This window comes from Nyctereutes procyonoides, unplaced genomic scaffold (assembly GCF_905146905.1).
Source record: "Nyctereutes procyonoides isolate TBG_1078 unplaced genomic scaffold, NYPRO_anot_genome, whole genome shotgun sequence".
Classification (NCBI taxonomy): domain Eukaryota; kingdom Metazoa; phylum Chordata; class Mammalia; order Carnivora; family Canidae; genus Nyctereutes; species Nyctereutes procyonoides.
This window is the reverse complement of record NW_026575145.1, coordinates 3277740-3286430: the sequence shown is the minus strand read 5'-3', so window position 1 is coordinate 3286430 and position 8691 is coordinate 3277740. Positions and strand designations below refer to the sequence as shown.

The following is an 8691-nucleotide window of genomic DNA, read 5'->3' as shown; positions in this document are numbered from 1 at the left end:
TTGTGAGGCCTGAAATTTATTGTTTTGGAGACTGCCTCTAAGAAAAATAATTAAAAATTATGAAAATAAAATTGAGAACAAAAATATATATTTGTTTACAATAAAAAACATAACAGATTGTAGATTAGTAAAATCTGACATATATTACAAATGTTTCCTTTAGTTTGATTTTAGCTTCCATAAGGCTACTTCCTTTATTATGTTAAAGAACAAAATTAAAGATTATTGGACCAAATGGAGAGTTAAGCAGGGAATCTAATCCAACACAAAAGCTAAGCTCTAGGGTTAAGGTTTGGGGGAGGAATCCAGTGCCTATCCCATGTTAGGAAATCAAAGTATCTGAATGCTGCTGATTGGCTGTCCTATTTGGTCTGATCAGGTTAGTTAGGCCCTAGATAAGTATAGAGCTGCCTGTTTTTGGATCTTCTAGAAAGTGATTTATTTTTGTGTACAAGAAGTACACACTTCCAGACTACAGTATTTTGCTGTGGTTGCTTTGTAAGTGAGGTGCCCATTTCAGGATCATTGCACCTTGAGTAGTCGTTTCAGTAGCAATTAGGTCTGTACTGCTGTCAGCAGGTTGGGTGGTCAGGTCAGGATTTATTATCACTCCTTTTCATCATTCTGCTTATCCAGAGAAGGGCTGACCATAAAGTGTTCTATCTCTTTTTGGCACAGAATCATCACTTCAGTGTCCTTTCTAGATAACAGCTGCATGATATAATGAAAGCACCTGCTAATTCCTTGAATGAAAGCAAAAATAATTATTATGGAAAAAATGAAATCCCATCATTATAATTTAGAAAATTTCATGTAGATCAGCTTCCAATATGACCTAGTCAAAGCTAAATAAATAAAAACTCAGACTTAATTTGTTTATTCTTTGAAACCCAATCAGCTTTTTAAAGAGATTTCTTCTCCCTATTTGCCTTGAAGCATTAACCAGAAACAGCAGAATGTATTAGCCAGAGAACAGATACCCCTTGTGAGGCCAGTAAGTGCTTTAAAGTTTAGTGATCTCTATTACCATGGTAGCAAATGACTCTTTGGCTATGCCTATATGGCATTTACAATCTCCTTTGTAATTTCAGCCATGGTACTGTGCACTCTGTTTCTTTTAGGCAACTTTCATAATTTCTTTGTCATTTATTCTACTGCTTACAAAACCCTCCTACATTTTGCTTCTCATATCACAATTTAACATTGTATAAACCTTAATCCCTCCAGATAAAGGGAAAATTACATAACTATTTAGCTATAACTCAGGACGTATGTCTAGGACTGCTCTTACAAATACTCCTTTAATGAATCCTGATTCACTGTTTATAAATGGCTTTTTCTTGAAAATGGCAGATATTTCCTATACAGGACAAGTATTCATCCTGGAATATGCAGCCATTATATCAACTTTATTGCCTAATGCTCTATTTTCCCAACTGGCAAAACTAATAATTTTGAGTTGAGCCTGAATACTGGCAAAAAGGAAAATGGTAAACACTTACCATATGATAGACACATGATTTATGATTTTGAGGTGCTATGGAAGCAAAGGGGATTTGACACATTCAGATAATCTGATAGGAAAATAATGAAGTGATAAATGTCATATTAGAAGTTATTAAATTCTGAGGAATTATCAGTTGTGGAAGCATAAGATCATATTTCTGAAATCAACATAGAAGCCAAAGACAATGTGCTTGCTGATTTCTCTGCTAAACAAGTAGCTCTTGTTATCCTACCTGTCTGGGTGCCACTAATTTGATGTTTATCCTCATCAGGCTTTCTGAAGGACAATTGGCTATATTTAGATAAACTACAATTGCCAAATGTTAATTTTATAACTATTATTTCTTCTCCATTTACTAGTTGTAATATAAGGAAAATTTTTCCTTCTCCCATTACTTTACCTATTCATTTGTTTTTTTATGGAAGTATAGACTCAGATTTCTTCTTATCCTATGAATATTCTGTTACTACTGTTATTTGAACACTCGGTTTATTTCATATTTAGTGAGTAGAAACCCTCAAACTGAAATCTATGTCTTTTTGGCTTACCTCCATCATTTTTAAAGCACAGTTTTACAAGATGGAAACTACAAGAACTACAAGATGTCCCAGGCTCACTTTTTACTTTCCTTGCCTCAACACTAAGAGTCAACTATATTTCCAGTGAGGCCAGTTTCTTTTAATGGGAGATGGTATTTAGAAACCAAGATCAAGATTTAATGAGGGATGGTATATTAAAAACCAAGATCAGGATTTAGGATGTATTCCTTGCAGATGGTGTCTTTCCTTCTGGCTCTTAACAGGCAATACTAAAAAATTTAAATAGAACTATATCCACTTACTATTTCTATCATCTAACTATCATCTATCTATCTATCATCTATCATCCATTCATCCATTCAAAGCATGAGTTTATACTAACTACTTTCATTGCAATTCAACACCATGGAATTCATTCTAGTCTTCTTTCCATATTTGTAACTCCCTTCTCCAACAGTAAGAGATTTAGTTTATTTAATCCTCTAAATATTTAATCATTTGCTTAGTTCTACAATGCACAAAAGGTAGTTTAAGAATTGTAAACTCAGGCAGCCCCAGGTGGCTCAGCGGTTTAGCGCCGCCTTCGGCCTGGGGTGTGATCCTGGAGACACAGGATCGAGTCCTGCATCGGGCTCCCTGTGTGGAGCCTGCTTCTCCCTCTGCCTCTTTCTCTCTGTGTCTCTCATGAATAAATAAATAAAACATCTTAAGAAAAAAAGAATTGTAAACTCATACTACCATCAAAAACAGACCCTCTAACTAGAGTTTTAGTATTTGTTTATAGTTTTTTTTTCCCCCCCTTTGGCTTCAGATTCAGGGTATAGAGTCAAAGTACTGTTCCAAAGTTACTCAGGTTAGTTCTATTTTTTCTCTTCAGTGTAGTTATTTTTTTTTTAATTTGGGATATAGTTATATTATGTCTCTGTTATTTGAAGTTTTATTTTCCTAGTGTTTTAAATTTTATTTTTTGTGTACATAAAAACAACATGATTCAGTCAATGTCAAAACTACATATAAATATATATTCAGAAAAGAGTCATCACCCTTTCCACAATCCCTCCACTCTGTTCCCACTTAGCCCCTATAGGTAACTAATCCCATTAGCTCCTGATTCATCCTTCTTAAATTCCTTTTTTTAAAAATTAGAAAAATATGAAACATTTTAAGAATTTGTATGTCATCCTTGCACAGGGGTTACAATAATCTTTTTTGTATTGTTTCAGTTTTAGTATATATGCTGACAAAGCAAGCACTACAGGCTTTATTTTTATTGCCTTGTGATAGCAGCAGATATAATAAAATAATAATTAGATTTTTGGAGGTTTGGCATTGTTGGAGCCCCAAATTGGCCTGCTGGGCTTTATTCCTAACTTTTCCAATGTTTTACCAGTTTACACTATCAGCATTAATTGTAGTCTTATATATTTTAGGATGGTTTAAACTTAACAGGGAAAAAGTAAAAAGTAAGTTAAAAAAATAAACTGAACAGGGCTTTCCCTTCTTAGCCTTGGAAGAGTTTGCTATTATGAATAGGCTATTCAGTTTGAACTGATGTGAAACATTTTATTTTTTCCTTCATATTTCTTTTAGTTTTTTCTGATAATATTCTGCTGCCTGTTTTACTTCCTTTAAATTGATTTCTTGCCATTTACTTGGGTTCTGCTTTGTAACTAGCCATTTTTGTTTTTAACAAGTAGGGCTTAATGAACTGACTTTAATCAGCTGCTATGTTTATGCTTCCCTTTGATAGGGAAGACTTGGAAAGACTTCTAAAATATCTGAGGTAAGTGCTCTTCTATTTCTTTAAACTTTCCTTTATTCCTGATATCATACATTGTGTTTATTGGAGTACCAGCCAACCCTTTTTGAACCAATTTGACCTATTAATGGAGAAGCTAGAAACCTAAGTTGATGAAGGTATGGCAGCCCTGGACTACAGGTACTTATGATTGAAATCTCCCAGAAGAAAGGTCTAGAGTTAGAATTTCCAGGCAGAGGATTTCTAGTTTATAGCTATGAGGGGCATAACAAGGTCAGTCTATGTCAAGTTTTAGCATCTGCTGGCTGTAGACAAAGATCTTATAAAATTTCTTCCTTTAATTCTGGGTTTGGATGAGTATGTATATTTTGTGCTTTGAACAGAATGACCTGTCATAGAAAGGCCATATGGTATAAGGTAGTTTTTGACTGTGACTGCCATTGACAATATATTTTTGCTTATATTTTTTCAATGAATATATATTTATGTAGAAGTTATATATTTGTTCTACTATACTCATATAATTTTAAGTCATAAAGGAAAAGTAAGAATTAATGCTATATATACAGTATACAGCATTGAATTTATGTGATAAATTTCTATTTATTGTACATATAAATAGAACTTTTAATAATTTCTTTTCATGCTAGTAGATGATCTTGTATACATCTTGGGTGCATAGACCCCACTTTGGAAGCCATGGCTGTGATGAAAATCACACAGAATTTAGTAGACCTATGCTCTAATTTTGAGTTTACAGTTACTGACTGTAAGAGATTTACCTATTATCTGTATACTTTACTCTCCTCTTTTGTAATGAGGATCAAATAAAATGATATATGTAAACTTTCTAGTATATCATTTGGTATAAAATATTTTCAACAAATTTTAATAGAATCTGAACAGTATTTCATATTTTTTTCAAGAGCTGTGATCAGGGAATACATTTAGATATAAATGCTAATGAAGAGTGAAGGAATTTTCTTATGATCATTTATATTACTTGATGAGGGAAGCAAAAGTTTGCCCAATAGAAAAAGTTATCTGAAAATTTCAGTATTCTTTTCTACCTGATCACATTTATGATTTCTCAGCAATACATCAAATTCACTTCCTGTACTTGTAAATTAAAAAATATATATATTTATTGAATGCTTGGCATTATTCAGCCTCTGTGCAAGGTAACAGAATTGTTGAAAAGATGGGTATGTAGATTCTTATTTACTTGAGATTTTGTGTGCTTTGTTTTTATTTGATTGATTTTCTCCAACTGAGTTTAATATTTCAGTTATACAAATCATGAGTTCAACATGGTTTACAGGAGAAAGTATGGACTTTGAAGTTAAATATATGGGTTCAAATTCCATCTCTGTGAATTTTAAACCATGCAATCTCAAGCAATAGTGTTGAACTTTATTTTCCATATCTGTAAAATGAAGATCATTATTTTCATTGTTGGATTGTTGTGGGAATTAAATGATAATGTTTGTGAAGAACTCACACAATTCAAGGCAAGTGAAGTTATGTTCAACAAATATTACTTTTATTTTTTATTTTTTAGACCTTTCCTTAGACAAAACCATGTTTTTTTATAATAAATTTATTTCTTATTGGTGTTCAATTTGCCAACATACAGAATAACACCCAGTGCTCATCCTGTCCAGTGCTCCCCTCAGTGCCCGTCACCCATTCACCCCCAACCCCCGCCCTCCTCCCCTTCCACCACCCCTAGTTCGTTTCCCAGTTAGGAGTCTTTATGTTCTGTCTCCCTTTCTGATATTTCCCACACATTTCTTCTCCCTTCCCTTCTATTCCTTTTTACTATTATTTATATTCCCCAAATGAATGAGAACATATAATGTTTGTCCTTCTCCGATTGACTTATTTCACTCAGCATAATACCCTCCAGTTCCATCCACGTTGAAGCAAATGGTATTTGTCGTTTCTTTTTTTTTCTATGCCATTTCTTTTTTATTTTATTTTTATTTTTTTAATAAATTAATTTTTATTGGTGTTCAATTTACCAACATACAGAATAACACCCAGTGCTCATCCCGTCAAGTGTCCCCCTCAGTGCCCGTCACCCATTCACCCCCACCCCCCCACCCTCCTCCCCCTCCACCACCCCCAGTTCACTTCCCAGAGTTAGAAGTCTTTATGTTCTGTCTCCCTTTCTGATATTTCCCACACATTTCTTCTCCCTTCCCTTATATTCCCCTTCACTATTATTCATATTCCCCAAATGAATGAGAACATACACTGTTTGTCCTTCTCCGATTGACTTACTTCACTCAGCATAATACCCTCCAGTTCCATCCATGTTGAAGCAAATGGTGGGTATTTGTCGTTTCTAATGGCTAATATTCCATTGTATACGTAAACCACATCAACAAATATTACTTTTAGAAAACATTTTGAAAGATCCTTGTTAACCATAAAAATAAATATATACATCCCATTTCTAGAAGAAATGCCATTTAATTCATGTCTTTTCTCCTCAGATCAGAGCTAAGTTCATATTAACATGGCTATATCTAGTCCCTACTGTAACTGTTTCTGAGTTTTAATCCTATATTGAGTTTTAATCTTAAATTACCTTTTCTCATATATCAGGTGAACGTTTACATTTTAGAAAATAATTATTGATTTTTTTTATTTTCTTTTTGAGACATGTAAGATGAGGGATGCCTGGGTGACTCAGTGGTTGAGCATCTGTCTGCCTTTGGCTCAGGGTGTGATCCCCATCCGGGATTGGGTCCCACATCGGGCTTCCACTGGGGAGCGTGCTTCTCTCTATGTCTCTGCTTCTCTCTGTGTCTCTCAGGAATAAATAAATAAAATATTTAAAAAAATGTAAGATGACCATCAGGAATGACATAATTTAGGTATTTCTAAAGCAATGAATGCTGCATATTTGTGTTTAGCTTTTAGCCTGTGAGAATTTTAGGAGGAAATCAAACAGTACATCTAAGGAAATACTGTGTGTGTGTGTGTATGTATATATATATATATATATATATATATATATATATATATGTATAAATATTTTAATTGCAACTTATTTCAGAGCTGTTTCACAGGACTTCAAAATGCCCTTTTAGAGTTATATTGTTTGTTTCAAAGGAATTATAACTATAAAGCAAACCATTGTGTATTAAGTAGGACTCTGCTTAGTGTCAGAAATCAACATGAGGAGACCAATATAAAATGAAGCACTATAATTGGATGTGAAGGTGTTGATTCTAGCAAAAAGCAGAAAGGCCATAAACGATGATGTGGAGCAGGTGATGCCAAATTATTAGCATTACCAAATTATCTGATTTTGGCTCCTACTTCATTCAGTCCTTTGCCTTATTGTTTTCTCTCTCCAGAGTGGCTTTTTCCCCCCTACACAATCTACATGATGTGCTGAAAATTTAAGCCACACGGTTTCATGTTTAAATATTACACATCCAGCTGGACAAAGGACTAATTATCCTTCTATCTTAATTATAACTTAATTAGGGAGAAGTAGGTTTGAGTCTTCTTGAGTTCCTTCTCTACCATTCAACTAGTCATCTGTGGACACATGGCAAGAGTCATACAGCAGAAATGACTCTGCTAGGTCTTTACCTCTCTGGAATGATTGTGGTGAGGTTGAATGTGGCAAAGAGAGCAATTCTAAGAAGAGTGGTTCTGTAGGTGTGGTCTTGTGGTGTTCCTTTTAAGTTGTTTGTCAGGTCAAACTATATTCATGATACTACTAATATACTGTTTTCCTTTTCCACTTTTTTTCTTTTATGAGTATGTGCATGAATTTTCCTAAGGTTATGTGACATGCAGCAGATTGAATACAGAAGCAGATATGAGATTCCAGTTATCTTATATTAAGCATATATTAAAGGAATTTTGTAAAAATGCAAAATGATGATACTGTCCTCAGTAAATTTTTTTTGTTTTTGGAATATAAGTCGCTGTTTATTTTTTAAAAAATTTTATTAATGTTAGTACAGTGACTATTATTATTTCATTTTATTCTTATTGATATATAATTGACATATAATACTAAGTTAGTTATAAGTGTTCATTCTAATGGAATGAATCTATAGATTGGTTTGGATAGTTGAACATTTTAGCAATATTAATTCTTTAATCCATGAGCAAGGAATATCTTTCCATTTATTTCTGTCTTTCTCAAATTTTTTTCATTAATTTTTAATTAATGTACAGCCCTTTATTAATGTATAGGGTCTTTCACATCCTTGATAAATTTACTCCTAGGTATTTTACCCTTTTTGATGCAGTTGTAAATGGGATATATATATATATATATATATATATATATATATATATATATATTTCTCATTCTGATAGTTTGTTAGTGGTATATGGAAATGTAACTGATTTTTATTTGTTGATTTTGTGTCCTGCAACTTTCCTGACAACATTTTGATGGACTCCCTAGGAGAAATTTCTAAGTATAATATCATGTCATCTGCTAATGGTGGCAATTTTACTTCTTCCCTTCTGATTTGGATCTTTTATTTCTTTTTATTGTTTAATTGGTCCAGCTAGAATTTTCAGAACTATGTTGAATAAAAGTGGTGAAGGGAGGTGGATGGGGAATGAACTAAATGGGTGGTGGGTATTAAGGAGGGTATTTGTTATGATGAGCACTGGGTGTTATATGTAAGCAATGAATCACTAAATTCTACTCCTGAAACCAATATTACACTATGTGTTAACTAACTAGAATTTCAATAAAAACTTGAAACAAACAAACAAAAAGTGGTGAGAGTAGACATCCTTGTCTCCTGATTTTGAGAAAAAGCTTTCAGCTTTTCAGTGTTGGGTATGATGCTAGCTGTAAGCTTGTCAGGTATGGCTTTTATTATTTTGAGATATAT

At 33.3% G+C, this 8691-nt stretch overlaps 1 non-coding gene across 1 annotated transcript; it reads right to left on the bottom strand.

Annotated features, from left to right (window-relative positions):
- Nucleotides 1-3192: 3192 nt before the first annotated feature.
- Nucleotides 3193-3299, bottom strand: LOC129499591 (U6 spliceosomal RNA). Its single transcript, XR_008662413.1, has one exon. It is a non-coding gene; the product is annotated as a U6 spliceosomal RNA (small nuclear RNA).
- Nucleotides 3300-8691: the final 5392 nt, after the last annotated feature.